The sequence below is a fragment of the Ranitomeya imitator genome, chromosome 8, assembly GCF_032444005.1.
Source record: "Ranitomeya imitator isolate aRanImi1 chromosome 8, aRanImi1.pri, whole genome shotgun sequence".
NCBI lineage: Eukaryota > Metazoa > Chordata > Amphibia > Anura > Dendrobatidae > Ranitomeya > Ranitomeya imitator.
The window spans coordinates 67,737,468-67,763,547 of NC_091289.1; positions in this window are offsets into that span (position 1 = coordinate 67,737,468).

Here is a 26,080-nt window from a genome sequence, read left to right on the forward strand (position 1 = left end):
GGAGGCACCTAAGCCAAAGGCTCTGCCCGGAACCAGCTGGTGGTGCTGGAACCAGGATGTGGAGCAGAAGGTCCACAGGAGAAGAGAGAACAGCTAGGCTGCGAGGCTGCCGCAGTTACCGAACACCAACAGTCCTACAGGGGGAGCTTGGCCTACTGGCACTACAGAACCAGCCTTGATTGCCACTTCCCGCAGCACATATAGGAAGCTCCTAAACTGGAGGCACCATGGAGTTGGCTAACCCGACCACAACACGACGGGACAACATATAGGAGTCTAAGTGACCTTGACACTACCCGGAACCAGCTGACAGTGCTGGAACCAGGCTGTGCAGGAGGGAGTACCCATGACAAAGACACTGCCGAGAACCAGCTGACGGTACTGGAACCCGGATGCGTTGCCCAAGTGTGCAAGAGCCAATGGCATGACTGAGGACCAGCTGACGGTGCTGGAACCCGGTTACTAAGCAGGAGGTACCCGTGCTACAAAGCACTACCAAGGACCGCCTGACGTTAGCGGAACTCGGATACTCAGAAGGAGGCACCTAAGCCAAAGGCTCTGCCTGGAACCATCTGATGGTACTGGAACCAGGATGGGGAGCAGAAGGTATAAGAGCAAAAGACACTGCCGAGAACCAGCTAATGGTACTGGAACCCGAATGGCTACCCGAAGGTAGAAGAGCCAATGGCATGACCGAGGACCAGCTGACGGTGCTGGAACTCGGTTACTAAGCAGAAGGTACCCGTGCTACAAAGCACTACCAAGGACCGCCTGACATTGGCGGAACTCGGATACCCAGAAGGAGGCACCTAAGCCAAAGGCTGTGCCCGGAACCAGTTGGCGGTGCTGGAACCAGGATGTGGAGCAGAAGGTCCACAGGAGAAGAGAGAACAGCTAGGCCGCGAGGCTGCCGCAGTTACCGAACACCAACAGTCCTACAGGGGGAGCTTGGCCTACTGGCACTACAGCACCAGCCTTGATTGCCACTTCCCGAAGCCCACATAGGAAGCTCCTAAACTGGAGGTACCATGGAGTTGGCTAACCCGACCGCAACACGACGGGACAACGTATAGGAGTCTAAGTGACCTTGAAACTACCGGAACCAGCTGACGGTGCTGGAACCAGGCTGGGCAGAAGGGAGTACCCGTGACAAAGACACTGCCGAGAACTAGCTGACGGTACTGGAACCCGGATGGCTACCCGAAGGTAGAAGAGCCAATGGCATGACCGAGGACCAGCTGACGGTGCTGGAACCCGGTTACTAAGCAGGAGGTACCCGTGCTACAAAGCACTACCAAGGACCGCCTGACGTTGGCGGAACTCGGATACCCAGAAGGAGGCACCTAAGCCAAAGGCTCTTCCCGGAACCAGCTGGCGGTGCTGGAACCAGGATGTGGAGCAGAAGGTCCACAGGAGAAGAGAGAACAGCTAGGCCGCGATGCTGTTGCAGTTACCGAACACCAACAGTCCTACAGGGGGAGCTTGGCCTACTGGCACTACAGAACCGGCCTTGATTGCCACTTCCCGCAGCCCACATAGGAAGCTCCTAAACTGGAGGCACCATGGAGTTGGCTAACCCGACAGCAACACGACGGGACAACGTATAGGAGTCTAAGTGACCTTGACACTACCCGGAACCAGCTGACGGTGCTGGAACCAGGTTGGGCAGGAGGGAGCACCCGTGCCAAAGAGACTTCTGAGCAGCAACTGGTGGTGTTGAAGCCCAGAGGCAGAGGCCTCATTGGAGCAAGATGGAAGGGAACCTTTAACCCCCCAGGCGTTAGTAACTCAAAGAACCACCTTGTGCAGCACTAACGCAGCACAAGGAAAAGGTGGCTCTTTTAAATTATGCTCCTTGCACACGCTGAACTAAACACTTATAAAATGTGTCCCCTGACGCCGTGAAACCTCCCCGGAGGTGGGACTTTCCTTCGTAATGACACGCAGCACAGCCGGCATTTATACCCCTTTGGCGCCAGACACCGCCTCCTCAGCGTTGTTTAAATCTGTCACAGAGGCCGCGCTGTTGTGTTAAACCTTGGCCATGTGCAGTTAGCGCTGCCCATCTTCTGACATCTTTTGGTGTCAGGATGACTGCGCCTGTGCGGCCACGCAGCCCGAGATCCCGCCACGCAGTGTCTTCTGATTTACTCACACTGTGGGGCTGGGATTCATGGCCATGCGCAGTGCATATCTTTGCCTCTCACTCCTTTACATCCGCCTTCTTCAGAGTGTCTGTCGTCAGCTGATTCCTAATCACATGCCACGGCCGTGACACCGTCCAGTCAGAGGAAGGCAGAAGGAGATAAAAGAGAGGTGATTGGCGAAGATATGCACAGCGCATTCCCATTAATCCCAGCCCCGCAGTGTGATTAAATCAGAAGACACTGCGAGGCTGGGATTCATGGCCTTGCGCAGTGCCTGTCTTCGCAACTCACTCATCTCCTTACGCCTTCCTCAGAGTGGGTGGCGTCAGCTGAGCCCAAATCACATGCCACGGCCGTGACGCCGCACAGTCAGGGGAAGGCGGAAGGAGATGATAGAGAGGTGATTGGCGAAGATATGCACAGGGCATTCGAATGAATCCCAGCCCTGCAGTGTGAGTAAATCAGAAGACACTGCGTGGCGGGATCTCGGGCTGCGCGGCCGCACAGGCGCAGTCATCCTGACACCAAAAGATATCAGAAGATGGGCAGCGATAACTGTGCATAGCCAAGGTTTAACACAACAGCGCAGGCTCTGTGACAGATTCAAACAACGCTGAGGAGGCGGTGCCTGGCGCCAAAGGGGTATGAATGCAGGCATGCTGCGTCTCATTGCAAAGGAAAGTCCCACTTCTGGGACAGTTTCACGGTATGAGCGGACACATATTTTATAAGTGTTAAGTGCAGCGTCTGCACGGAGCATAACTAAAAGACCCACTTGTTCCTTGTGCAGCATTACTGCTGCACAAGGTGGCTCTTAGAGTTACAAACGCCTGAGTGGGGGGGACAGGTTCCCTTTCATTGCTGTTATTGTGCCAGCGTGGTGGTCACATGACAAGTTGCCGGATGCACAGCAGGGGAGCAGCTGGCGTTACTGAACCCCACTAACACATTGGCAAGGTGTTTGGCTCTGTGCAAACAGCACTTCCGGGCAGCAACCAGCATTGTTGGAACCCAGGATCAGCAGGAGGAGCAGAGTGTAGGCCGAAGCCTGCACTGGTGGCATTTGAATGTCTGTTATTGTGCCAGCGTGGCGGTCGCATGACACGTTGCCGAATACACAGCAGGGGAGCAGCTGGCGTTACTGAACCCCACTAACACTTTGGCGAGGTGTTTGGCTCTGTGCAAACAGCACTTCCGGGCAGCAACCAGCGTTGTTGGAGCCCAGGATCAGCAGGAGGAGCAGAGTGTAGGCCGAAGCCTGCACTGGTTACATAGTTACATAGTTACATAGTTATTAAGGTTGAAGGAAGACTATAAGTCCATCTAGTTCAACCCATAGCCTAACCTAACATGCCCTAACATGTTGATCCAGAGGAAGGCAAAAAAAACCCATGTGGCAAAGAGTAAGCACCACATTGGGGAAAAAAATTCCTTCCCGACTCCACATACGGCAATCAGACTAGTTCCCTGGATCAATGCCCTATCAAGGAATCTACTGTATATACCCTGTAACATTATACTTTTCCAGAAAGGTATCCAGTCCCCTCTTAAATTTAAGTAATGAATCACTCATTACAACATCATACGGCAGAGAGTTCCATAGTCTCACTGCTCTTACAGTAAAGAATCCACGTCTGTTATTATGCTTAAACCTTTTTTCCTACAAACGCAGAGGATGCCCCCTAGTCCCGGTTTCAGGTCTATGATTAAAAAGATCATCAGAAAGGTCCTTGTACTGTCCCCTCATATATTTATACATTAACATAAGATCAACCCTTAGTCTTCGTTTTTCCAAACTAAATAGCCCCAAGTGTAATAACCTATCTTGGTATTGCAGACCCCCCAGTACTTTAATAACCTTGGTCGCTCTTCTCTGCACCCGCTCTAGTTCAGCTATGTCTTTCTTATACACCGGAGACCAGAACTGTGCACAGTATTCTAAGTGTGATCGAACTAGTGACTTGTATAAAGGTAAAATGATGCTCTCCTCATGAGCATCTATGCCTCTTTTAATGCATCCCATTATTTTATTTGCCTTTGTAGCAGCTGCCTGACACTGGCCACTGAATATGAGTTTGTCATCCACCCATACACCCAGGTCTTTTTCATTGACGGTTTTGCCCAGAGTTTTAGAATTAAGCACATAATTATACATCTTATTTCTTCTACCCAAGTGCATGACCTTACATTTATCCCCATTAAAGCTCATTTGCCATTTATCAGCCCAAGCTTCTAGTTTACATAAATCATCCTGTAATATAAAATTGTCCTCCTCTGTATTGATTACCCTGCAGAGTTTAGTGTCATCTGCAAATATTGAAATTCTACTCTGAATGCCCCCTACAAGGTCATTAATAAATATGTTAAAAAGAAGAGGGCCCAATACTGACCCCTGTGGTACTTACCTCTTCATAGAAACTCATCAAATTAGTCTGACATGAACGGTCCCTAGTAAACCTGTGCTGATACTGGGTCATGAGGTTATTCCTCTTCAGATACTCCAGTATAGCATCACTTAGAATGCCCTCCAGGATTTTACCCACAGAAGAGGTTAAGCTTACTGGCCTATAATTTCCGAGTTCAGTTTTTGTCCCCTTTTTGAATATTGGCACCACATTTGCTATACGCCAGTCCTGTGGTACAGACCCTGTTATTATGGAGTCTTTAAAGATTAAAAATAATTGTCTATCGATGACTGTACTTAATTCCTGCAGTACTCGAGGGTGTATCCCATCCGGGCCCGGAGATTTGTCAATTTTAGTGATTTTTAGACCCCGACGTACTTCCTGCTGGGTTAAGCAGGTGACATTTAATGGGGAATTTTTATCACTAGTCATTTTGTCTGCCATGGGATTTTCTTGTGTAAATACTGATGAAAAAAAGTCATTTAGCATATTGGCTTTTTCCTCATCCTCATCCACCATTTCACCCAGACTATTTTTAAGGGGGCCAACACTATCAATCTTTAGTCTCTTACTATTTATGTAGTTAAAGAATATTTTAGGATTATTTTTACTCTCTCTGGCAATGAGTCTCTCTGTCTCAATCTTTGCTGCCTTGATTTGCTTTTTACAGAATTTATTTAATTTTTTGTATTTATTTAATGCCTCCTCACTACCTACTTCCTTTAATTCTCTAAATGCTTTCTTTTTGTCACTTATTGCGCCCCTTACAGCTCTATTTAGCCATATTGGTTTCCTCCTATTTCTAGTATGTTTATTCCCATACGGTATATACTGTGCACAGGTCCTATCCAGGATGCTAATAAATGTCTCCCATTTTCTTTGTGTATTTTTGTGTCTCAGGATATCGTCCCAGTTAATTGCACCAAGATCCTCTCTCATCCATTGGAAATTTGCCCTCCTGAAGTTTAGTGTCCTTGTAACCCCTCTATTACACATCTTTTTAAAGGATACATGAAAACTTATTATTTTGTGATCGCTATTACTCAAGTGACGCCCAACTCTTATATTTGATATGCGGTCTGGCCTGTTGGTTAATATTAGGTCTAGCAGTGCCCCCCTTCTTGTTGGGTGCTGAACCAGTTGTGAAAGGTAATTGTCTCTCATAGTTGTCAAAAACCGATTACCTTTGCTGGAACTGCAGGTTTCTGTTCCCCAATCTATTTCAGGGTAGTTGAAGTCCCCCATAATAATGACTTCTCCTTGAGTCGCAGCTTCATCTATTTGCTTTACGAGGATATTCTCCATTACTTCCATTATTTTTGGAGATTTATAACAAACCCCTATCAGTAATTTATTATTTTTTCCCCCTCCCCTTACCTCCACCCACAGGGATTCTACATTTTCATTAAATTCACCTATATAATCACGCAGTATGGGTTTTAAGGACGATTTTACATATAGACACACCCCACCCCCTCGCTTATCTGTACGGTTATTTCTGAACAGGCTATAGTCCTGCAAGTTAACAGCCCAGTCATGGCTCTCATCCAGCCATGTCTCAGATATCCCCACCATGTCATAATTATGCTCCAACAACATTAGTTCTAATTCGTCCATTTTGTTGGCGAGGCTTCTGGCATTAGTATACATACATTTTATGTACCTCTCTGCACCTCTATTCTTTCTTAAATTATTAACTGTTCTAACCCCACCCCCCATGCCACCGCCACCCCAACTTCCTTATTTGTGCCCAGGTCTCTATCTGCACTATCTTCCCCTCCTATAAAATGAATACCCTCCCCCCCAATTCCTAGTTTAAACACTCCTCCAACCTTCTAGCCATTTTCTCCCCCAACACAGCTGCACCCTCCCCATTGAGGTGCAGCCCGTCCCTAGCGTAGAGCCTGTAGCCAACTGAGAAGTCGGCCCAGTTCTGCAGGAACCCAAACCCCTCCTTCCTACACCAATTCTTGAGCCACTTATTAACCTCCCTAATCTCCCGTTGCCTCTCTGGCATGGCACGTGGTACAGGCAGTATTTCGGAAAATACCACGTTGGAGGTCCTTGCTTTCAGCTTGCGGCCTAATTCCCTGAAATCATCTTTAAGGACCTTCCACCTACCTCTAACTTTGTCATTTGTGCCAATGTGCACCATTACCGCTGGGTCCTCACCAGCCCCTCCCAATAATCTGTCCACCCGATCAGCGATGTGTCGGACTCGAGCCCCAGGAAGGCAGCACACCGTTCGACGATTTGTGACAGATTGCCCTATCTGTTCCCCTAATAATTGAGTCGCCCACTACCAGCACCTGTCTGGCTTGCCCTGCTCTCCTATTTCCCTCCTTACTGGAGCAGTCACTCCTCTGGCTTTCAGAGGACATGCCTGGCTGCAGCAGTGCTACCCCTGTACTGGCACCCCCCTCATCTGCCAGCTTAGGAAACATATTGGGGTGTTCCAGATCAGGACTAGCCTCCCTGGCACTCTTCCCTCTACCCCGCTTACTAACTGTCACCCAGCTTGCTGCTTCATCGTCCTGCAGCTCCATCCCACCATCCCTGTTATGATGCGGTGGTTTAGGAGCAACATGGAACGAGCTCTGAAGGAAGTGGTAACTGTACTGACCGCAGTCCCTAAGCTCAACACAACACTAGAAGTAGCCGTGGAATGCTCCTAACTCTCCCTAGGCATCTCGTCACACCCCAGAGCTTCCAGCAAGACAGAATTAATTCATACTGATAAGCTGGACAAACATAGAAAGCACTGAACGGATAAGTCCACAGTCTGTGAACAGAACAGAGCAAGCAAAAACTTAGCTTTGCTGAACTGGTCAGGATAACAGGGAAATCCAAAGAGATGTGAAGATGTGAATCCAACCAGAAACCATTTACAAGTGGCACTGGCTGAAGAAAGAGCCAGACCTAAATAGTCGAGCAGAAGAGAAGATAAGTGGAGGCAGCTGATGACAGCTAACTCCAAGGAGCAGCCATACCACTAGAAACCACAAGTGCCACTTACAACCACCGGAGGGAGCCCAAGAGCGGAATTCACAACAGTACCCCCCTGTTGTGAATTCTGTTGTCGGGCTCCCTCCTGTGGTCATGAATGGTACTTCGGCTGGTTCTGTCCATGGACTTCCTCTGGTGGGTGTTTCTGAGTTTCCTTCCTCAGGTGACGAGGTTAATTCATTAGCTGGCTGCTCTATTTAACTCCACTTAGATCTTTGCTCCAGGCCACCTGTCAATGTTCCAGTATTGGTCTAGTTCACTCCTGGATCGTTCTTGTGACCTGTCTTCCCAGCAGAAGCTAAGTTCCAGCTTGTATTTCTTTGGTTTACTATTTTTCTGTCCAACTTACTATTTTATTGTTGTCTTGCTTGCTGGAAGCTCTGGGACACAGAGGGAGCGCCTCCGCACCGTGAGTCGGTGCGGAGGGTCTTTTTGCGCCCTCTGCGTGGTCTTTTTGTAGGTTTTTGTGCTGACCACAAAGTAACCTTTCCTATCCTCGGTCTGTTCAGTTAGTCGGGCCTCACTTTGCTAAATCTATTTCATCTCTGTGTTTGTATTTTCATCTTTACTCACAGTCATTATATGTGGGGGGCTGCCTTTTCCTTTGGGGAATTTCTCTGAGGCAAGGTAGGCTTTATTTTTCTATCTTCAGGGCTAGCTAGTTCCTTAGGCTGTGCCGAGTTGCATAGGGAGCATTAGGCGCAATCCACGGCTATTTCTAGTGTGTTTGATAGGATTAGGGATTGCGGTCAGCAGAGTTCCCACGTCCCAGAGCTCGTCCTTTATTATCAGTAACTATCAGGTCATTCCGTGTGCTCTTAACCACCAGGTCCATTATTGTCCTGACCACCAGGTCATAACACCCCCTTCTTGAGGAGGGGTCACTGAACCCTCACCAGAGCCCCCAGGCTGATCAGGACGAGCCAAGTGAAAAGCACGAACCAAATCGGTGGCATGGACATCGGAGGCAACAACCCAAGAATGATCCTCCTTGCCATAACCCTTCCACTTGACAAGATAGCCTCCGCCTCGAAAAACGAGAATCTAAAATCTTCTCAACCTCATATTCCAACTCTCCCTCAACCAACACCGGGGCAGGAGGGTCAACCGAGGGAACAACGGGCACCACACATCTCCGCAACAAAGATCTATGGAAAACATTATGAATGGCAAAAGAGGCAGGAAGAGCCAAACGAAAAGACACCAGATTAATAATTTCAGAAATTTTATAAGGACCAATAAACCGAGGCTTAAACATAGGAGAAGAAACCTTCATAGGAACATGACGAGAAGACAACCAAACCAAATCCCCCACACGAAGCCGGGGACCAACACACCGACGGCGGTTAGCAAAACGTTGAGCCCTTTCCTGAGACAACGTCAAATTGTCCACCACATGAGTCCAAATCTGCTGCAGCAGAGTTCCCACGTCCCAGAGCTCGTCCTTTATTATCAGTAACTATCAGGTCATTCCGTGTGCTCTTAACCACCAGGTCCATTATTGTTCTGACCACCAGGTCATAACAGTACAGGTGGCCCAAAGTACTAATGCATCTCAATAGAGGGATAAGAGAAGTTCTGAGACCATTTTTTTTCTTTGCACTGTGTTTTGTTTCTCTTTTCCCCTTTACCTCTGGGTGGTTCAGGACACTGGTGTAAACATGAACATTCAAGGTCTGTCCTCTTGGATGGATAATCTCACTACAAGGGTACAAAACATTCAAGATTTTGTGGTTCAGAATCCGATGTCAGAGCCTAGGATTCCAATTCCTGATTTGTTTTTTGGTGATAGATCTAAGTTCTTGAATTTCAAAAATAATTGTAAATTGTTTCTTGCCTTGAAACCTCGCTACTCAGGTGACCCTGTTCAACAAGTAAGGATCATTATTTCTTTGTTACGTGGTGACCCTCAAGACTGGGCATTTTCCCTTGCGCCAGGAGATCCGGCATTGCGTGATGTTGATGCATTTTTCCTGGCGCTTGGATTGCTTTATGACGAACCTAATTCAGTGGATCAGGCAGAGAAAATCTTGCTGGCTCTGTGTCAGGGTCAGGATGAAGCGGATATATATTGTCAGAAGTTTAGAAAGTGGTCTGTGCTCACTCAGTGGAATGAATGTGCCCGCTGCAGCAATCTTCAGAAAGGGTCTCTCTGAAGCCCTTAAGGATGTCATGGTGGGGTTTCCCATGCCTGCTGGTCTGAATGAGTCTATGTCCTTGGCTATTCAGATCGATCGACGCTTGCGTGAGCGTAAAGCTGTGCACCATTTGGCGGTATTATCTGAGCATGGGCCTGAGCCTATGCAATGTGATAGGATTTTGACCAGAGCTGAACGGCAAGAACACAGACGTCGGAATGGGCTATGTTTTTACTGTGGTGATTCCACTCATGCTATCTCCGAATTTCCTAAGCGCACTAAGCGGTTCGCTAGGTCTGCCACCATTGGTACGGTACAGTCTAAATTTCTATTGTCTGTTACAATGATTTGCTCTTTGTCATCCTATTCTGTTATGGCATTTGTGGATTCAGGTGCTGCCCTGAATTTGATGGACTTGGAGTATGCTAGGCGCTGTGGTTTTTTCTTGGAGACCTTGCAGTATCCTATTTCATTGAGAGGAATTGATGCCACGCCTTTGGCCAAGAATAAGCCTCAGTACTGGACCCAATTGATCATGTGCATGGTGTTAGGACTGGCGGAACGCACCAAGAGAGATGATATAGATGCGTTCGCAGTCCGGGGTCCACCGTGCAGGTGAAACCTGCTGCTATGAAATGACAGACTATATGGCGGTATCCAAAAGTATACACGCGTGGGTTAAACCTCACCCAGCGTGAAGAAAGCGATCCTGTTGCGTCACAGGTCCGCGGTACCGCACATAGAGCGCGAGCAAGTGGTCAGCGAACTTAACCCCAACAGGGATTGTAGTCCGATTAGACCCTTGCTGGCACTACACCGCTACTGGGTGTGTAAGGAAATATATAATTATAGCACCGAAGTGCGAAGTGTGCCGTGCTGGCAGGTACCACTAAGCACCCAGACGTGGGTCAGGAAGCGCACACTGGCGCGTGGCACCGCACTGGCGGTCACAGCAATAGACGCTGATATGTGTGTGACACGTTGAGTGATTAGTCGGGCGCTGGATAGCAGCCATACACCATACGCGAACAGTCATACAATAGGGTAGGGGTATTTAATGAACGACTTGCACTCACAACAAACACACGTATTCAATTGTACACTAGCGCATGGCCGTGCGGTCATGCGCAGTTTATATAGTTGCAGGACAGGAAGTGGCCACAGAAACTTTGCCCTTCCAAGACCTGCCAAGAGGACCAATAGAATGCGCTGCAGAGTCTGAGCACATGACCCTCGATCTCCAACGGGAGATCTTGCCCTGGGCATGCTCAGTGTGCGCAGACAAGGACTTAGTCCCAGAGAAGTCCACTCGCTGCTGACCAGCACTGACTTTAATGGCAGGAGCTGAAGAAGCAGCAGTAACTCTCTGAACAGAGTGAGACCGAGCAAGACGCTGGGACTGACGTCCCTGCTGAGCAGGCTCCACTGCGGCTGGATAGTAATGGGGGACCGCAGCGGAGACGGCTCGAGATTCCCCCTGTGCAGAAGCGGGAACTCGAGACCTAACATTACCCCCCTCCTAGGGCCCCCCCCTCCTTGGGCCTCGCTACGCTCGAAGGCAGCAATGAGCTGTGGGGCCCAAATGTTTTCAGCAGGCTCCCATGACCTGTTCTCTGGACCATAACCCTTCCAATCCACCAGATAGAACTTTTTGCCGCGTACCACCTTACACCCCAAAATAGCGTTCACCTCGTAATCGTCCGTAGACGAACCTGATGTCCCGGCAGATGACTCGGAAAACCGGGACATGTATACGGGTTTCAAGAGGGACACATGAAAGGTGTCGGTGAAATCCAAGCGTGGAGGAAGAGCCAGGCGGTAGACCACAGGATTAACCTGTTCGAGAACCTTGAAGGGACCCAAGTAGCGAGGAGCAAACTTAGTGGACTCAACTCGCAGCCTGATGTTACGGGCGGAGAGCCACACCAAGTCGCCAGGAGCAAAGGTCGGAGCGGGGCGTCGATGAACATCGGCGGAGGACCTCATTCTCTCCTTGGAAGCCCGAATGGCATCCTGAGTGCGATCCCAAATGTCCCGTGCCTCCACAGCCCAGTCTGCCACCCTGGAATCGGCGGAAGACACGGGCATGGGCACAGGTACCCGCGGATGCTGACCATAGTTAAGGAGGAATGGAGTCTGTCCAGTGGAGTCAGCTACAGCATTGTTAAGAGCAAACTCCGCCCACGGTAGCAAAGATGCCCAGTCATCTTGCTTAGCAGAGACAAAATGTCGCAGATATGTGACCAAGGTCTGGTTGGCTCTCTCCACCAACCCATTCGTCTCGGGATGATATGCCGAAGAGAGATTCAACTCGATACTGAGAAGGCGACAAAGCTCTCTCCAGAACCGAGACGCAAACTGGGGACCCCGGTCACTGACAATTTTGTCTGGCATACCGTGAAGACGGAAGATGTGTTTAACAAACAATGCTGCCAAGGCCCGTGCAGAAGGTAGCCGAGGAAGCGGCACCAAATGCACCATTTTAGAAAAATGGTCGGTGATAACCCAAATGACAGTACAGCCACGTGACTTGGGCAAACCCACCACAAAGTCCATCCCGACCATCTCCCAGGGCCTGTCTGCCACAGGCAGAGGGTATAACAACCCAGCTGGCCGTTGACGGAGAGACTTATTTTTGGCACAAGAGACACATGCCCGAACGTAGTCTCCTACGTCACGAACCATATGTGGCCACCAATACATTCTCGCCAACAACTCAGATGTCCTCTTTGCCCCAAAGTGTCCACCCACTCTGGACGAATGAGCCCACGAGAGAACCTCCGGACGCAAATTGATGGGAACAAAAGTCTTGCACCGGATGCACAGACTCAAGCGAAACCGGAGCTACGGTTCTCAGACTCTCTGAAGGGACAATGAGCCGAGGCTCGTCCTCCTCCTCCACAGTTGACACCAGGGAGCGAGAGAGAGCGTCAGCACGAATGTTCTTCTCTCCGGCGAGATAATGAAGAGTGAAGTGGAACCGGGAGAAAAACAAGGACCATCTGGCCTGACGAGAATTCAGCCGCTGGGCTGTCTGTAAATAGACCAAATTCTTGTGGTCCGTGAAGACTTGGAATGGGAACTGAGCACCCTCCAAGAGATGTCTCCATTCCGAAAAGGCCAACTTCATTGCCAGCAGCTCCCTATCCCCGATGGAGTAATTTCTCTCCGCTGGTGAGAAGGTCTTTGAGAAGAAGAAGCATGGGTGCTTCCGACCTTGAGCATCCTTTTGATAGAGGACTGCTCCTGCACCAACGGATGAGGCATCCACCTCCATTAGGAATGGCTTATCCACATCGGGACGATGTAAGATGGGAGCGCTAGCAAAGTGGGACTTAATAGAAGTGAAGGCCTTGGAGACCTCTTCGGACCACAATTTAGGATTCGCTCCCTTCTTGGTGAGGGATACCAAGGGAGCTACCAGGGTTGAGAAGTGGGGGATGAACTGACGATAGTAATTTATAAACCCCATAAAGCGCTGCACCGCTTTCAGAGAATGGGGTTCCTGCCAGTCCATCACTGCCTGTAGTTTGGCAGGATCCATAGCCAATCCCTGGGCCGAGATGATGTAGCCCAGGAAAGGTAAAGACTCCTGCTCAAACATACACTTCTCCAACTTGGCATAGAGGGAGTTTGCCCGTAGGAGGTCGAAGACCTTGCAAACATCTCTCCGGTGGGAGTCAATATCTGGAGAGTAGATGAGAATATCATCCAGATAGACTACGACCGAGGTGGAAAGCATATCCCGGAAGATATCATTCACAAAGTCTTGGAAAATGGCTGGGGCATTACAGAGCCCGAAGGGCATCACCAGATATTCATAGTGCCCATCCCTGGTGTTAAAGGCCGTCTTCCATTCGTCCCCCTCACGGATGCGAATCAGGTTGTAAGCACCCCACAGATCTAATTTAGTAAATACCCTTGCTCCCCGAAGTCTATCGAATAACTCAGATATCAAGGGCAAAGGATACTTATTCTTAACGGTGATGGCGTTAAGACCCCTGTAGTCTATGCATGGGCGCAATTCCTGATTCTTCTTCTGCACGAAGAAGAACCCTGCCCCAGCAGGTGACACTGACTTCCTAATGAATCCTCTTGCCAGATTTTCCTGGATGTACTGTGACATTGCCTCCATCTCCGGGAGAGAAAGCGGATAAACTCGACCCCGGGGAGGCTCAGCACCAGGCAAGAGATCAATAGGACAGTCATAGGGGCGATGAGGCGGAAGGACCTCCGCCGCCTTTTTGGAGAACACGTCTGCATAAGACCAATACTGCTTGGGGAGAGAGGATAGATCTGCGGGTACCTCAGTAGTAGCAACCTGAACGCACTCCCTCTGACACCTACCCCCACAAGATTCACCCCAACCCAGAATTCTGCCTGAGGACCACTCGATATGAGGAGAGTGGTACCGTAGCCAAGGTATTCCCAACAGGACCTCATCAATTCCTTCCGGAATGACGAGCAGAGAAATTATCTCAAGATGAGATGGCGACATGGACAGAGTAAAAGGGATGGTCAGGTGTGTTATCTGTGAGGGCAATGTCGACCCATTCACCACTCGCACCGTTACTGGTTGAGCAAGCATTACCAGGGGTATTGCGTGACGTTGGGCGAAGGCAGAAGACATAAAATTGCCCTCTGCCCCAGAATCCACACAGAGCTCTACCGAGTGGGAGAATGAGCCAATAGTAATTGTCCCCTTAAAGGACAACTTAGAGGCAAACGTCGCCGTGTCTAGTGTACCTCCACCTACTACCACTAGACGCTGACGTTTCCTCGACCGCTGAGGACATCTGGTGGCTAGATGTCCTGACTGCTGGCAAACATGACAGACCCTGAGTGCACAAGCGGTCCGGGACTTAGATCCTGCTTGTGACACTTCCCTGGCCTCATGTGGCTCAGGAACCAGGACCGGAGATTCCAGAGGTTTGGCGAAAGTAGGAGCCAGCCGAAACCTCTGCCTACACTGGGCTCGCTCTAACCTCCGCTCGTTAAAACGGAGGTCAATTCGAGTGGAGACAGTTATTAACTCCTCCAGTGTGGCAGGAATCTCCCTAGTGGCCAGAGCGTCCTTTACGTGGTCAGCCAAGCCCCTCCAAAATATGGGGATAAGAGCTTTATCCGACCAATCCAGCTCAGATGCTAAGGTGCGGAATTGGACGGCAAAATGACTGACCAAGGACTCACCCTGAGTTAATGCCAGCAATTGAAGCGCAGTATCATGGGTGACTTGAGGTCCTAAAAAGACCTGTTTCAGAGCGCTCAGAAACAGCGGAGCACTCTGCACCACATGATCGCCACGCTCCCACAGCGGCGTAGCCCATTCCAACGCCCTGTCTGACAATAGAGACAGAATAAATCCCACCTTAGCCCGCTCTGTGGGAAAACGTGCAGCCAGGAGCTCGAGGTGAATAGAGCACTGACTCACAAATCCCCTACAAAACTCGCTATCACCAGAAAATTTTTCTGGCAGCGGGAGGCGAGATAATGTCGGAACAGGGGTGGCAATGGACATAGTAGCTGCAGCCACGCTGGCAGCCTGTACAGCTACTGCAGTAACATCCACAGCTGAAGTCGCGCTCTCGAGAGCCGCCAACCTACCCTCCAGCTGCTGGATATACCGCAGAGATTGCTGTTTGTCTGTCATCACTAGCCAGACCCTGGCGCTAGTGTAATGTTAGGACTGGCGGAACGCACCAAGAGAGATGATATAGATGCGTTCGCAGTCCGGGGTCCACCATGCAGGTGAAACCTGCTGCTAGGAAATGACAGACTATATGGCGGTTTCCAAAAGCATACACGCATGGGTTAAACCTCACCCAGCGTGAAGAAAGCGATCCTGTTGCGTCACAGGTCCGCGGTACCGCACATAGAGCGCGAGCAAGTGGTCAGCGAACTTAACCCCAACAGGGATTGTAGTCCGATTAGACCCTTGCTGGCACTACACCGCTACTGGGTGTGTAAGGAAATATATAATTATAGCACCGAAGTGCGAAGTGTGCCGTGCTGGCAGGTACCACTAAGCACCCAGACGTGGGTCAGGAAGCGCACACTGGCGCGTGGCACCGCACTGGCGGTCACAGCAATAGACGCTGATACGTGTGTGACACGTTGAGTGATTAGTCGGGCGCTAGATAGCAGCCATACACCATACGCGAACAGTCATACAATAGGGTAGGGGTATTTAATGAACGACTTGCACTCACAACAAACACACATATTCAATTGTACACTAGCGCATGGCCGTGCGGTCATGCGCAGTTTATATAGTTGCAGGACAGGAAGTGGCCACAGAAACTTTGCCCTTCCAAGACCTGCCAAGAGGACCAATAGAATGCGCTGCAGAGTCTGAGCACATGACCCTCGATCTCCAACGGGAGATCTTGCCCTGGGCATGCTCAGTGTGCGCAGACAAGGACTTAGTCCCAGAGAAGTCCACTCGCTGCTGACCAGCACTGACTTTAATGGCAGGAGCTGAAGAAGCAGCAGTAACTCTCTGAACAGAGTGAGACCGAGCAAGACGCTGGGACGTCCCTGCTGAGCAGGCTCCACTGCGGCTGGATAGGAATAGGGGACCGCAGCGGAGACGGCTCGAGATTCCCCCTGTGCAGAAGCGGGAACTCGAGACCTAAAACATGGCTCCTGCACATCAGGAGGATATCCGCTTTCTGGTGTTGCATTATCTGCATGATGTGGTCGTTTTGGGGTTGCCATGGCTACAGGTTCATAATCCAGTATTGGACTGGAAATCTATGTCTGTGTCCAGCTGGGGTTGCCAGGGGGTACATGGTGATGTTCCATTTTTGTCTATTTCGTATTCAACTCCTTCTGAAGTTCCAGAGTTTTTGTCGGATTATTGGGATGTATTTGATGAGCCCAAAGCCAGTGCCCTACCTCCTCATAGGGATTGCGATTGTGCAATTAATTTGATTCCTGGTAGTAAATTTCCTAAGGGCCGATTGTTCAATTTATTTGTGCCAGAGCACGCCGCTATGCGGAGTTATATAAAGGAGTCCTTGGAGAAAGGCCATATTCGCCCGTCGTCATCACCGTTAGGAGCAGGGTTCTTTTTTGTGGCCAAGAAGGATGGTTCCTTGAGACCTTGTATTGATTACCGCCTTCTTAATAAAATTGCAGTCAAATTTCAGTATCCTTTGCCGTTGCTGTCTGATTTGTTTGCTCGTATTAAAGGGGCTAGTTGGTTCACCAAGATAGATCTTCGAGGGGCGTATAATCTTGTGCGTATTAAACAAGGCGAAGAATGGAAAACAGCATTTAATACGCCCGAGGGCCATTTTGAGTACCTGGTTATGCCATTCGGGCTTTCTAATGCTCCATCTGTGTTTCAGTCCTTTATGCATGACATCTTCCGAAAGTACCTGGATAAATTCCTGATTGTGTATTTGGATGATATTTTGGTCTTTTCGGATGATTGGGAGTCTCATCTGAAGCAGGTCAGAATGGTGTTCCAGGTCCTTCGTGCGAATTCCTTGTTTGTGAAGGGGTCAAAGTGTCTCTTTGGAGTTCAGAAGGTTTCATTTTTGGGGTTCATTTTTTCCCCTTCTACTATCGAGATGGACCCTGTTAAAGTCCAGGCCATTTACGATTGGACTCAGCCGACACCTGTGAAGAGCCTGCAAAAGTTCCTGGGCTTTGCTAATTTTTATCGGCGCTTCATCGCTAATTTTTCTACTATTGCTAAACCGTTGACTGATTTGACCAAGAAGGGTGCTGATGTGGTCAATTGGTCTTCTGCAGCTGTAGAGGCTTTTCAGGAGTTGAAGCGTCGTTTTTCTTCTGCCCCTGTGTTGTGCCAGCCAGATGTTTCGCTCCCGTTTCAGGTTGAGGTTGATGCTTCTGAGATTGGAGCAGGGGCTGTTTTGTCGCAAAGAAGTTCTGATGGCTCGGTGATGAAGCCATGTGCTTTCTTTTCTAGAAAGTTTTCGCCTGCTGAGCGTAACTATGATGTTGGTTATCGTGAGTTGTTGGCCATGAAGTGGGCATTCGAGGAGTGGCGTCATTGGCTGGAAGGAGCCAAGCATCGCGTGGTGGTCTTGACAGATCACAAGAATTTGACTTATCTTGAGTCTGCCAAACGGTTGAATCCGAGACAGGCTCGATGGTCGTTATTTTTCTCCCGTTTTGATTTTGTGGTTTCGTACCTTCCGGGCTCTAAGAATGTGAAGGCTGATGCCCTGTCAAGGAGTTTTGTGCCTGACTCTCCGGGTGTTCCTGAGCCGGCGGGTATTCTCAAAGAGGGGGTAATTTTGTCTGCCATCTCCCCTGATTTGCGGCGGGTGCTGCAAAAATTTCAGGCTGATAGACCTGACCGTTGCCCAGCGGAGAAACTGTTTGTCCCTGATAGATGGACTAGTAGAGTTATCTCTGAGATTCATTGTTCAGTGTTGGCTGGACATCCTGGAATCTTTGGTACCACAGATTTAGTGGCTAGATCCTGGTGGCCGTCTTTGTCACGGGATGTGCTTCTTTTGTGCAGTCCTGTGGGACTTGTGCTCGGGCTAAGCCCTGCTGTTCTCGTGCCAGTGGGTTGCTTTTGCCCTTGCCGGTCCCGAAGAGGCCCTGGACGCATATTTCTATGGATTTTATTTCGGATCTCCCCGTCTCTCAAAAGATGTCGGTCATTTGGGTGGTTTGTGATCGCTTTTCTAAGATGGTCCATTTGGTACCTTTGTCTAAATTGCCTTCCTCCTCTGATTTTTCCAGCATGTGGTTCGTTTACATGGTATCCCGGAGAACATCGTTTCAGACAGAGGTTCCCAGTTTGTTTCGAGGTTTTGGCGATCCTTTTGTGCTAGGATGGGCATTGATTTGTCTTTTTCCTCGGCTTTCCATCCTCAGACAAATGGCCAAACCAAACGAACTAATCAAACTTTGGAAACATATCTGAGATGCTTTGTCTCTGCTGATCAGGATGATTGGGTGTCCTTTTTGCCGTTGGCTGAGTTCGCCCTTAATAATCGGGCCAGCTCGGCTACTTTGGTTTCGCCGTTTTTCTGCAATTCTGGTTTCCATCCTCATTTCTCTTCAGGGCAGGTTGAGTCTTCGGACTGTCCTGGTGTGGATACTGTGGTGGATAGGTTGCAGCAGATTTGGACTCATGTGGTGGACAATTTGACATTGTCCCAGGAGAAGGCTCAACGTTTCGCTAACCGCCGGCACTGTGTGGGTCCCCGACTTCGTGTTGGGGATTTGGTTTGGTTGTCATCTCGTTATGTTCCTATGAAGGTTTCCTCTCCTAAGTTTAAGCCTCGTTTCATTGGTCCGTATAAGATTTCTGAGGTTATCAATCCTGTGTCATTTCGTTTTGCCCCTCCTGCTTCTTTTGCCATCCATAATGTGTTCCATAGGTCGTTATTGCGGAGATATGTGGCGCCTGTGGTTCCATCCGTTGATCCTCCTGCCCCGGTGTTGGTTGAGGGGGAGTTGGAGTATGTGGTGGAGAAGATTTTGAATTCTCGTGTTTCGAGACGGAAACTCCAGTACCTGGTCAAGTGGAAGGGTTATGGTCAGGAAGATAATTCCTGGGTTTTTGCCTCTGATGTTCATGCTGCCGATCTGGTTCGTGCCTTTCATTTGGCTCATCCTGTTCGGCCTGTGGGCTCTGGTGAGGGTTCGGTGACCCCTCCTCAAGGGGGGGTACTGTTGTGAATTCTGTTGTCGGGCTCCCTCCTGTGGTCATGAATGGTACTTCGGCTGGTTCTGTCCATGGACTTCCTCTGGTGGGTGTTTCTGAGTTTCCTTCCTCAGGTGACGAGGTTAATTCGTTAGCTGGCTGCTCTATTTAACTCCACTTAGATCTTTGCTCCAGGCCACCTGTCAATGTTCCAGTATTGGTCTAGTTCACTCCTGGATCGTTCTTGTGACCTGTCTTCCCAGCAGAAGCTAAGTTCCAGCTTGTATTTCTTTGGTTTACTATTTTTCTGTCCAGCTTGCCATTTTATTGTTGTCTTGCTTGCTGGAAGCTCTGGGACGCAGAGGGAGCGCCTTCGCACCGTGAGTCGGTGCGGAGGGTCTTTTTGCGCCCTCTGCGTGGTCTTTTTGTAGGTTTTTGTGCTGACCACAAAGTAACCTTTCCTATCCTCGGTCTGTTCAGTTAGTCGGGCCTCACTTTGCTAAATCTATTTCATCTCTGTGTTTGTATTTTCATCTTTACTCACAGTCGTTATATGTGGGGGGCTGCCTTTTCCTTTGGGGAATTTCTCTGAGGCAAGGTAGGCTTTATTTTTCTATCTTCAGGGCTAGCTAGTTCCTTAGGCTGTGCCGAGTTGCATAGGGAGCGTTAGGCGCAATCCACGGCTATTTCTAGTGTGTTTGATAGGATTAGGGATTGCGGTCAGCAGAGTTCCCACGTCCCAGAGCTAGTCCTTTATTATCAGTAACTATCAGGTCATTCCGTGTGCTCTTATCCACCAGGTCCATTATTGTCCTGACCACCAGGTCATAACACCCCCCCCTTGAGGAGGGGTCACCGAACCCTCACCAGAGCCCCCAGGCCGATCAGGACTCACCAAGTGAAAAGCACGAACCAAATTGGTGGCATGGACATCGGAGGCAACAACCCAAGAATGATCCTCCTTGCCATAACCCTTCCACTTGACAAGATAGCCTCCGCCTCGAAAAACGAGAATCTAAAATCTTCTCAACCTCATATTCCAACTCTCCCTCAACCAACACCGGGGCAGGAGGGTCAACCGAGGGAACAACGGGCACCACATATCTCCGCAACAAAGATCTATGGAAAACATTATGAATGGCAAAAGAGGCAGGAAGAGCCAAACGAAAAGACACCGGATTAATAATTTCAGAAATTTTATAAGGACCAATAAACCGAGGCTTAAACTTAGGAGAAGAAACCTTCATAGGAACATACGAGAAGACAACCAAACCAAATCCCCCACACGAAGCCGGGGACCAACACACCGACGGCGGTTAGCAAAACGTTGAGCCCTTTCCTGAGACAACGTCAAATTGTCCACCACATGAGTCCAAATCTGCTGCAGCAGAGTTCCCACGTCCCAAAGCTCGTCCTTTATTATCAGTAACTATCAGGTCATTCCGTGTGCTCTTAACCACCAGGTCCATTATTGTCCTGACCACCAGGTCATAACAGTACAGGTGGCCCAAAGTACTAATGCATCTCAATAGCGGGATAAGAGAAGTTCTGAGACCATTTTTTTTCTTTGCACTGTGTTTTGTTTCTCTTTTCCCTTTTACCTCTGGGTGGTTCAGGACACTGGTGTAAACATGGACATTCAAGGTCTGTCCTCTTGGATGGATAATCTCACTACAAGGGTACAAAACATTCAAGATTTTGTGGTTCAGAATCCGATGTCAGAGCCTAGGATTCCAATTCCTGATTTGTTTTTTGGTGATAGATCTAAGTTCTTGAATTTCAAAAATAATTGTAAATTGTTTCTTGCCTTGAAACCTCGCTACTCAGGTGACCCTGTTCAACAAGTAAGGATCATTATTTCTTTGTTACGTGGTGACCCTCAAGACTGGGCATTTTCCCTTGCGCCAGGAGATCCGGCATTACGTGATGTTGATGCGTTTTTCCTGGCGCTTGGATTGCTTTATGACGAACCTAATTCAGTGGATCAGGCAGAGAAAATCTTGCTGGCTCTGTGTCAGGGTCAGGATGAAGCGGATATATATTGTCAGAAGTTTAGAAAGTGGTCTGTGCTCACTCAGTGGAATGAATGTGCCCTGGCAGCAATCTTCAGAAAGGGTCTCTCTGAAGCCCTTAAGGATGTCATGGTGGGGTTTCCCATGCCTGCTGGTCTGAATGAGTCTATGTCCTTGGCTATTCAGATCGATCGACGCTTGCGTGAGCGTAAAGCTGTGCACCATTTGGCGGTATTATCTGAGCATGGGCCTGAGCCTATGCAATGTGATAGGATTTTGACCAGAGCTGAACGGCAAGAACACAGACGTCGGAATGGGCTATGTTTTTACTGTGGTGATTCCACTTATGCTATCTCCGAATTTCCTAAGCGCACTAAGTGGTTCGCTAGGTCTGCCACCATTGGTACGGTACAGTCTAAATTTCTATTGTCTGTTACAATGATTTGCTCTTTGTCATCCTATTCTGTTATGGCATTTGTGGATTCAGGCGCTGCCCTGAATTTGATGGACTTGGAGTATGCTAGGCGCTGTGGTTTTTTCTTGGAGACCTTGCAGTATCCTATTCCATTGAGAGGAATTGATGCCACGCCTTTGGCCAAGAATAAGCCTCAGTACTGGACCCAATTGACCATATGCATGGCTCCTGCACATCAGGAGGATATCCGCTTTCTGGTGTTGCATAATCTGCATGATGTGGTCGTTTTGGGGTTGCCATGGCTACATGTTCATAATCCAGTATTGGACTGGAAATCTATGTCTGTGTCCAGCTGGGGTTGCCAGGGGGTACATGGTGATGTTCCATTTTTGTCTATTTCGTATTCAACTTCTTCTGAAGTTCCAGAGTTTTGGTCGGATTATCGGGATGTATTTGATGAGCCCAAAGCCAGTGCCCTACCTCCTCATAGGGATTGCGATTGTGCAATTAATTTGATTCCTGGTAGTAAATTTCCTAAGGGCCGATTGTTCAATTTATCTGTGCCAGAGCACGCCGCTATGCGGAGTTATATAAAGGAGTCCTTGGAGAAAGGCCATATTCGCCCGTCGTCATAACCGTTAGGAGCAGGGTTCTTTTTTGTGGCCAAGAAGGATGGTTCCTTGAGACCTTGTATTGATTACCGCCTTCTTAATAAAATTACAGTCAAATTTCAGTATCCTTTGCCGTTGCTGTCTGATTTGTTTGCTCGTATTAAAGGGGCTAGTTGGTTCACCAAGATAGATCTTCGAGGGGCGTATAATCTTGTGCGTATTAAACAAGGCAAAGAATGGAAAACAGCATTTAATACGCCCGAGGGCCATTTTGAGTACCTGGTTATGCCATTCGGGCTTTCTAATGCTCCATCTGTGTTTCAGTCCTTTATGCATGACATCTTCCGAGAGTACCTGGATAAATTCCTGATTGTGTATTTGGATGATATTTTGGTCTTTTCGGATGATTGGGAGTCTCATGTGAAGCAGGTCAGAATGGTGTTCCAGGTCCTTCGTGCGAATTCCTTGTTTGTGAAGGGGTCAAAGTGTCTCTTTGGAGTTCAGAAGGTTTCATTTTTGGGGTTAATTTTTTCCCCTTCTACTATCGAGATGGACCCTGTTAAAGTCCAGGCCATTTACGATTGGACTTAGCCGACATCTGTGAAGAGCCTGCAAAAGTTCCTGGGCTTTGCTAATTTTTATCGGCGCTTCATCTCTAATTTTTCTACTGTTGCTAAACCGTTGACTGATTTGACCAAGAAGGGTGCTGATGTGGTCAATTGGTCTTCTGCAGCTGTAGAGGCTTTTCAGGAGTTGAAGCGTCGTTTTTCTTCTGCCCCTGTGTTGTGCCAGCCAGATGTTTCGCTCCCGTTTCAGGTTGAGGTTGATGCTTCTGAGATTGGAGCAGGGGCTGTTTTGTCGCAAAGAAGTTCTGATGGCTCGGTGATGAAGCCATGTGCTTTCTTTTCTAGAAAGTTTTTGCCTGCTGAGCGTAACTATGATGTTGGTTATCGTGAGTTGTTGGCCATGAAGTGGGCATTCGAGGAGTGGCGTCATTGGCTGGAAGGAGCCAAGCATCGCCTGGTGGTCTTGACAGATCACAAGAATTTGACTTATCTTGAGTCTGCCAAACGGTTGAATCCGAGACAGGCTCGATGGTCGTTATTTTTCTCCCGTTTTGATTTTGTGGTTTCGTACCTTCCGGGCTCTAAGAATGTGAAGGCTGATGCCCTGTCAAGGAGTTTTGTGCCTGACTCTCCGGGTGTTCCTGAGCCGGCGGGTATTCTCAAAGAGGGGGTAATTTTGTCTGCCATCTCCCCTGATTTGCGGCGGGTGCTGCAAAAATTTCAGGCTGATAGACCTGACCGTTGCCCAGCGGAGAAACTGTTTGTCCCTGATAGATGGACTAGTAGAGTTACCTCTGAGATTCATTGTTCAGTGTTGGCTGGACATCCTGGAATCTTTGGTACCAGAGATTTGGTGGCTAGATCCTTCTGGTGGCCGTCTTTGTCATGGGATGTGCTTCTTTTGTGCAGTCCTGTGGGACTTGTGCTCGGGCTAAGCCCTGCTGTTCTCGTGCCAGTGGGTTGCTTTTGCCCTTGCCGGTCCCGAAGAGGCCCTGGACGCATATTTCTATGGATTTTATTTCGGATCTCCCCGTCTCTCAAAAGATGTCGGTCATTTGGGTGGTTTGTGATCGCTTTTCTAAGATGGTCCATTTGGTACCTTTGTCTAAATTGCCTTCCTCCTCTGATTTTTCCAGCATGTGGTTCGTTTACATGGTATCCTGGAGAACATCGTTTCAGACAGAGGTTCCCAGTTTGTTTCGAGGTTTTGGCGATCCTTTTGTGCTAGGATGGGCATTGATTTGTCTTTTTCCTCGGCTTTCCATCCTCAGACAAATGGCCAAACCGAACGAACTAATCAAACTTTGGAAACATATCTGAGATGCTTTGTTTCTGCTGATCAGGATGATTGGGTGTCCTTTTTGCCGTTGGCTGAGTTCGCCCTTAATAATCGGGCCAGCTCGGCTACTTTGGTTTTGCCGTTTTTCTGCAATTCTGGTTTCCATCCTCATTTCTCTTCAGGGCAGGTTGAGTCTTCGGACTGTCCTGGTGTGGATACTGTGGTGGATAGGTTGCAGCAGATTTGGACTCATGTGGTGGACAATTTGACATTGTCCCAGGAGAAGGCTCAACGTTTCGCTAACCGCCGGCACTGTGTGGGTCCCCGACTTCGTGTTGGGGATTTGGTTTGGTTGTCGTCTCGTTATGTTCCTATGAAGGTTTCCTCTCCTAAGTTTAAGCCTCGTTTCATTGGTCCGTATAAGATTTCTGAGGTTATCAATCCTGTGTCATTTCGTTTGGCCCTTCCTGCTTCTTTTGCCATCCATAATGTGTTCCATAGGTCGTTATTGCGGAGATATGTGGCGCCTGTGGTTCCATCCGTTGATCCTCCTGCCCCGGTGTTGGTTGAGGGGGAGTTGGAGTATGTGGTGGAGAAGATTTTGGATTCTCGTGTTTCGAGACGGAAACTCCAGTACCTGGTCAAGTGGAAGGGTTATGGTCAGGAAGATAATTCCTGGGTTTTTGCCTCTGATGTTCATGCTGCCGATCTGGTTCGTGCCTTTCATTTGGCTCATCCTGTTCGGCCTGTGGGCTCTGGTGAGGGTTCGGTGACCCCTCCTCAAGGGGGGGGGTACTGTTTTGAATTCTTTTGTCAGGCTCCCTCCTGTGGTCATGAATGGTACTTCGGCTGGTTCTGTCCATGGACTTCCTCTGGTGGGTGTTTCTGAGTTTCCTTCCTCAGGTGACGAGGTTAATTCGTTAGCTGGCTGCTCTATTTAACTCCACTTAGATCTTTGCTCCAGGCCACCTGTCAATGTTCCAGTATTGGTCTAGTTCACTCCTGGATCATTCTTGTGACCTGTCTTCCCAGCAGAAGCTAAGTTCCAGCTTGTATTTCTTTGGTTCACTATTTTTCTGTCCAGCTTGCTATTTTATTGTTGTCTTGCTTGCTGGAAGCTCTGGGACGCAGAGGGAGCGCCTCCGCACCGTGAGTCGGTGCAGAGGGTCTTTTTGCGCCCTCTGCGTGGTCTTTTTGTAGGTTTTTGTGCTGACCGCAAAGTAACTTTTCCTATCCTCGGTCTGTTCAGTTAGTCGGGCCTCACTTTGCTAAATCTATTTCATCTCTGTGTTTGTATTTTCATCTTTACTCACAGTCATTATATGTGGGGGGCTGCCTTTTCCTTTGGGGAATTTCTCTGAGGCAAGGTAGGCTTTATTTTTCTATCTTCAGGGCTAGCTAGTTCCTTAGGCTGTGCCGAGTTGCATAGGGAGCGTTAGGCGCAATCCACGGCTATTTCTAGTGTGTTTGATAGGATTAGGGATTGCGGTCAGCAGAGTTCCCACGTCCCAGAGCTCGTCCTTTATTATCAGTAACCATCAGGTCATTCTGTGTGCTCTTAACCACCAGGTCCATTATTGTCCTGACCACCAGGTCATAACACCCCCCCCTTGAGGAGGGGTCACCGAACCCTCACCAGAGCCCCCAGGCCGATCAGGACGAGCCAAGTGAAAAGCACGAACCAAATCGGTGGCATGGACATCGGAGGCAACAACCCAAGAATTATCCTCCTTGCCATAACCCTTCCACTTGACAAGATAGCCTCCGCCTCGAAAAACGAGAATCCAAAATCCTCTCAACCTCATATTCCAACTCTCCCTCAACCAACACCGGGGCAGGAGGGTCAACCGAGGGAACAACGGGC